Below are 7,441 nucleotides of genomic sequence, written 5' to 3' on the forward strand. Positions count from 1 at the left end.
TAAAAATCTATTAAAATGATGGTTAATAAGCACGTAATGGGTCACTTACATAGCCTGCTATTTTAGTGTGCTAATTTAATATTGTTTTTTTTATAATTGGTGATGGAGTATTTTTATAATCTGTCGGTTTGGCTCGGCATTTCCAGCTGTGCCCCGCGGCTTCGCCCACGCAAGTAACCTAGCATACTACTACATAGGCGACACGATTTTTTTCTTGTACTGATATGATTTTTTTGTGTTTCTCTCTATTCCTCCTTTATTTTCCTAACTGTGTAGTGGTGTACAAATAAAGAGTTTAAATAAATAATAAATAAATATATTAATGTACAAACCTATTCCACATTATCTATCTAGCACGTCACTGATGAGCCACTAACACGGATTTCCGACCACCTGAAATATTCTTCAAAGTTCTTTCGAATTATTTAAATTTCGAAAAATGTTAGTTTCTAGGTCTCCACAGCAGTGGCGTGCACTTCGTATATGCACAAAAGCACTGCCTACCCTAAAATTAATCTATAACTCGAAAAAAAAAAAAAAAATAATGACAGTGTATAGTCAGTACATATTTGAAAATTTAATGTACGTCCATAAAAACATTTCTAAATTTAAGAAAAAATGTGACTGCATTAATTTAAACATTAGAAGTAAGAATAAACTTACAGTGCAATATACTAGGTTACATAAAATTCATAATTCGTTTAAAGGAAATTGCATACAATTCTACAATAAACTACCAATTGACATCTTGGAGATGTCTCTTAAAAAGTTCAAAGTTTGTATTAAACGTAAGCTTATAGAAAAGTCCTATTATAGTATAAAGGACTACGTAAACGATAAAAAAGCTTGGGTGTAAATTATTGCTCTAACCAGGTTGCTCTTCTAATAATTTAAAATTACATTGTGAGATGGCGATAACAAAAAAAAAAAAAAAAACACCCGGCTAAGTTTGTTGTGGGCTTCTTCTTAGACCGGGACGCGTTTGGAACCCTCGTAGCTTTAGTTTTAAGTTTACGAATGTGGTTATCGCCATCATCTCACTACCGTGTAATTCTTATGTACGCATCAAAAGTGCCACCTGTGGGCCTACTTGAATAAAGATATTTTTGACTTTGACTTTTAGGAGGAGGATTTATCGCATTTGTAATCATTCCACTGTATCCATACCCTGGTAAGAAACCCAGTGCACGCCACTGTCTATCTATACTTATAATAAAACTGTAACTGGAAGATTTCTGTACATTTAATAAATTTTGAAAATTTCGACCGGTGAATTTTTATTTAATTTTTGTCTGTCTGTCTGCCTGTCCGGAAATCACGTGAAAACTACTGAACGGATTTAAATAAAATTAGGTATAGTGTTAGCTGATAATCCGAGTCAATATAAAGGATACTTTCTATCACGATAAACAATAGGTTTCCTCGAGGAAATAGGATGACATTTTTTATCAATTTTACTTCATAGCTTCGTTAAAGTTGAACCGATTTTAATCATTCTTTTTTATTTGAAAAAGTGTATTGCACTGCAAGCACGCATTGCCTTATTTTATTGAAGATCTGATAAATATTGTCACATAACATAACTCTTCACAGATAACAGCAAGTCGCAAGGCATATGGGACAGCGATCGAATGCATGCGTACCCTCCTACTAATATTATACATGTGAAAGTTTGTGAGGATGGATGTATGAATGGATGTATGTATGAATGGATGTATGTATGTATGGATGAATAGATCGTTGTTTGTTACGCTTTAACGCCACATTTCTTTTCATCCCCGAATTGCAAACAGCTCCTACAGGATAGCATCGCTATTTTTTCCGCATTTGTCTTTCAAAATCCGCGCAATTGAGTTTTAGATTGACGTGGTTTTTTGGATAGGCATAGTTGAAGACCTGAACAGTGATGAAAGTTACTTTTTATCCCGGAAAAACATTTAAAATAAATTTACATATTATAAAACCAAGTCCCCCGCCGTGTCTGTTTGTCTGTTTAGGCGCGAAAAACTGAAAAACTACCACTAATGAACAGAGTGACCCAAGCGGAAGGTTTTAGTGTATTTTATTTTGTTTTCTGCAAATTGGCTGAAATATAACGATTTTCGTTAAAGATGTCATACTGACTTGGAGCTTTAATGGCGTACGCCGCGAAAATTATTGATAATCCGTAAAAATAATGTACTACATATTTAAAGTAATCAGAATTACCTAAAAATAGTCCAGGAGGCTATGTTTATAAAAATCCGTAACAAAGACACGGTTTTTGTGACTTTTAAGTTACAAAAACCAAGTTACAAGTTAATTTGTCAATCAAAACACGGGTACAATCTAAACATAATAGAAAATATCTTCTTCCATCTGCTCGCAGAATCCATTGGTTGCTGCATTAATTTATTTTATGTAATTTAAATGCTTAATAAAAAGCAGAACCCACCCAGCACAATACTATTATTCAGTACTGAATAAACGAAATAATTCACCTGTTATATTAGCACCTCTTTTTCCTTACAACACAGTGTCTCTTTATGGGGCGAAACAGGTGAAACAAGACGTAGAGGTAAAACAAAAACTTACAGAAACCTTTCTTAGTAAAAGATGCCTGCATTTGAATCGGATTGCATTCAAATGCAGGCAATTCAAATAATATTAGAGTAGCATCGCCCATGCTTCCTGGTTTGTCTCAGTTGTAAAGTTTGCAAACATACATCACAGTATGAGGTTTCACCTAGCACAGAGTATTTTTGCGCGAAATCAATTTTGATTCAAAAAAATAGAACTTGAGTGTTTAGGTTGTAGAATAGTTTTCAAGTATGAGTGAATACTGAGTAGATTTCCGGTATGAATTTGCAGTAAAATGAAGGTTACCTAGATTATAATTTTAAGCACTTACAATAATTTTGTTTGGAAAATTAATTGTTGGAAATTTGTATGATAAATATAAATAAATAAATAAATAAATATACTACAACAAAACACACATCGCCACTGTTGTGGTTATGTATGTTGTATTATTAATTTTTATGTGGGTATGCCTATAATTAAAAACAATAAAGCAGTTCTGATCAAGTGCCGAGTTTGAATCACAACATGGTGACAGCGGTGAACTAGTAAATTAATAATTACTAAATTAATAGGTGTAATTGGTGTTAAAATCGGTAAAAGTGCGTTATTGGAGGCTTTGCGCATAAGTGATAATGGAACACGCTCGACCGCCATCGGAATTATGCTTAGAAGGAGGACCGGCATGCCGCGCGACCGCGTGGCGAAAATGGCGCCAGCAATTTTTCGTGTTTTTAAAAGCGGCCGGCGTTCACAAAGAAACTACAGATGTTCAAGCTAGTCTGTTAGTAAATTTAATAGGATCGGAAGGGTACGACATTTATACGACGTTTAAATACACAAAAGATGAAAGTCGCGAAAATATTGATACCTTGGTGAACAAGTTCAACGAGCACTTTGGGACGAAACAAAATACTACCATGGTTCGCTTTAAGTTTTTTACCCGGAATCAAGAAGCCGGCGAGTCTATTGACGAATACGTGACGGCGTTGAAAATCTTATCTGAGCATTGTGAATTCGAGCACTTGGAGGAAGGTCTTATTCGCGATCGAATAGTTTGCGGTGTATTGGATGGCAAGGTACGAGATCGGCTACTAAGGACAGAAGAGCTATCATTGCTAAGTGCCTTAAAAATATGCCGGGCTAACGAATTTTCAAAAGAAGAAAAACAACACATCGAAGGCGTCAAGTTGAAAAGTGATGCTGGTGAGGCGTGCACATCATCGACGGCGGTGGACGTCATTTACGGCGCGCGCGGCGGTGGGCGAGCAGGCGGCTGGGCGCCGCGGGCACCGCGCGGGCGCGGATGGGCGCCGCGCGGGGCCGCCCGCAGCGCTGCGCGGATGCAGCCTCGCGGGTTTTCGTCTGATGTGGTGGGGCGCTCGTGCGCCAAGTGTGCCGGGTTTCAGTGTGATGGTGGTTACAGGTGTCCTGCTAGGAGTGCCGTATGTTTTTTGTGCAATTCTCAAGGTCACTTTAAGAAAAAATGTACATTGAATACGCGGAAAAGTGTGTATCAAATAGTGGAAAATAGTGATACGGATGAGGAATTATACAGGGTCTCGACGATTGATAGTAATACGGACTGTAAGGACGGCAATAAATGGTATGAGACAATGCAATTATATAATAGTCTAAAAACTGAAAAATTCAAACTCGATACGGGATCGGACCTTAATGTTATGTCTATAGAAAGATATAAACAGTTAGGTTTGCATGTTTCAGCTTTATGTCAAATTAATGTTAAGGCTCAATCATTTTGTGGTAATCAAATACCTATACTGGGTTCTTGCTATATTTCTTGGATTTATAAAAACAATAGATATAACTTAAATTTTTGCATTTGTAAAAATTATTGTCAGAGCGTGTTAGGGAAATATGCTTGTGAGGAATTAGGTATTATCAGACGCGTTTTTACCATAAATATAGATAAATATTCAGATTTGTTTAGCGGACTAGGTAAGTTACCGGGCGAGTATAAAATTATTATTGATCCAGGAGTACATCCGTCGGTCTGTCCTGTAAGAAAAATACCTATCGGTGTGCGCGACAAACTACAAGTGGAATTAAAGCGTATGGAAGACATAGGTGTCATAAGGAAAGTATCTCATCCTACGGAGTGGGTTAATGCGATAGTAGTAGTAGCAAAGAAAAATGGTAGTATTCGTGTCTGTCTCGATCCGCGGCCGCTGAACCGGGCTGTGCGTCGTGCGCACTACCCGCTGCCGACCCTCACTGCAATAGCGGCCAGGTTGCAGGGCGCGCGCTACTTCAGCAAGCTGGATGCTCGTTCGGGGTACTGGATGATTCAGATTGACAATGAAAGCGCGGATTTATGCACGTTTGGAACACCTTTTGGACGGTATCAGTTTTTACGTTTACCTTACGGAATTAACTGCGCCTCTGAGGTGTTTCATGCTAGGGTACGGCAACTGCTGGAAGATCTGGAGGGTGTAGACTCATTCGTGGATGATATTATCGTATGGGGTTCTACTATGGCACAGCACGATGAAAGATTGAAATGTTTATTGGAAAGGGCACGGCAGGTAGGTATCAAATTTAATAAGGAAAAGTGTGAGTTTAGGGTACAGGAAGTAAGTTATTTGGGACACACGTTTAGTGCTGGTGGTATGGCAATTGACAAAAATAAACTTAAGGCTATCGAACTTATGCCGACCCCTCAAGATAGGCCCGCTTTAGAGCGTTTCTTAGGTATGGTAAACTATTTATCAAAATTTATTACAAATTACTCGGAAATAGCATCACCCTTGCGTAGTCTCTTAAAAAAAGACGTAGTTTGGTGTTGGGACGAACAGCATGATAACGCGGTGCGCCAGTTGAAAGGCCGGCTGTGCGCGGCGCCCGTGCTCGCGCTGTACGCGGCGGACGAGCCCGTGCTGCTGTCCGTGGACGCTAGCTCGCACGCGCTGGGGGCGGTGTTGCTGCAGGCGGGACGGCCCGTGGAGTTTGCGTCGTCCACGCTCACTGATACGCAAATTAGGTATGCGCAAATAGAAAAGGAATTGCTAGCTATTGTATTTGCCTTAGAGCGATTTCATCAATATCTATTCGGCCGGGGTGACATCACAGTAGAAACGGATCATAAGCCTCTCGAGGCCCTTTTCAATAAGCCGTTAGATGCCGTACCTGCACGTTTACAACGTATGATGCTAAGAATTCAAGGTTACAGGTTCAAGGTAGTATATAAACCAGGAAAATATATGTTCGTAGCGGACACTCTGTCGCGTGCGCCGTTGCCTGAGCTGATGACAAGTAATGTCTCAGTCGAAGTTGAGGAACAATCTTGCTTTGTGATTGACAACGTAAGGTTCAGTGGTGATAAAATTAACCTAGTTAGAAAAGGAGTCGAATCTGATAAAGAATGTCGAACTATTATAAAGTATATTAAAAATGGCTGGCCAGCAAATAAATATGATGTCGATGAATGCGTGCGAAAATTATGGCCATATAGAGAATGTTTTGAATACATAGATAATATTATTTTGAAAGACAATTTAGTTTATATACCTCAAAGTCTTCGATCCGAAATGATAAACCGGGTTCACGAAGGTCATATGGGCATCGATAGGTGCAAGCGACGTGCTCGGGATGTGATGTTCTGGCCGGGCATGTCGCGTGACGTGGAGCGCGCGGTTCGCCAGTGTGTGACGTGCGCGGAGCACGCGCCGCGGCCCACTCGGGAGCCAATGATCCCGCATAAGATACCTGACCTTCCGTGGTCGAAGGTAGGCTCGGATATTTTTCAATACCGAAACAGGAACTTTTTGCTTCTCGTTGATTATTTTTCAAACTTTATTGAAGTTAGTACATTGAATAGTATTGGGAGTAAGGCGGTGATACAAGCTATGAAGGATCAATTTGCAAGGCATGGAATTCCAGCTCAATTATTGACTGACGGAGGCCCGGCCTACCGCTCTAAGGAATTCATGGAATTTCGGAAGAAATGGGGTTTTGAACATATCTTTACTTCACCCAATTATCCTCAAGCTAACGGTCGAAGCGAAAAAAGCGTTCAGACAATAAAAAATTACTTAATTAAAGCGACTAATTCGGGATCAGATTTTTATTTAGGCTTATTAAACTTTAGAGCATGCCCACGCGAAGGGTTAGCATCTCCGGCGGAATTGCTTATGGGGCGTAGGTTGAGTACCAGACTTCCAGCATACGAGCAGATGCTCAGACCACACCGCGATAACAAGTTAGATTACGATTGCATGTTACGTAAGCAGGCTAAGAGTAAATCATATTATGATCAACACTCGCGAGCGTTGCCTGAGCTAAAGCCGGGAGAGAATGTAGTTATGGTAGATGAAGGCAGACGCAAGCACGCTAAAGTACAAAGTGCAGCGCCTCAGCCGCGCTCGTACTTCGTTACAGACATGTCAGGGAGGCGATATAGACGAAATAGACGTCACTTACTTCGTATTCCTTCAGCGGAGGGCACCGCAATGTTCCAAGAGGAAGAAAAGTGGAGTAGCGCGGAAAGTGATGAACAAAATGCGCCGGATGAGATTTGTGCTTCTGCTACTACTGTCGTAGAAACCTTGCATGACAATGCACAAAGGGTAGAAACTCATAATAATAATGATATAGATATATCAATCAGACCGGCGGCTGTCAAGGCTCGCATTAATCTCAAAAAATATAAATGATTGTTACTCTTAATATAATTATAATTAGGTATGTTCTTACAATGAATTAATTGTTAATATATACTAAGTGCATGAGGTGATTGGCTTATGTATATTTGTACATGTATACATAATCAGTCTACCAGTATTGAATCTATACCTATATGCTTTTAAAATTTTATGGAAGAGATGTTGTGGTTATGTATGTTGTATTATTAATTTTTATGTGG

Source organism: Pararge aegeria, chromosome 12 (assembly GCF_905163445.1).
Source record: "Pararge aegeria chromosome 12, ilParAegt1.1, whole genome shotgun sequence".
Classification (NCBI taxonomy): Eukaryota; Metazoa; Arthropoda; class Insecta; order Lepidoptera; family Nymphalidae; genus Pararge; species Pararge aegeria.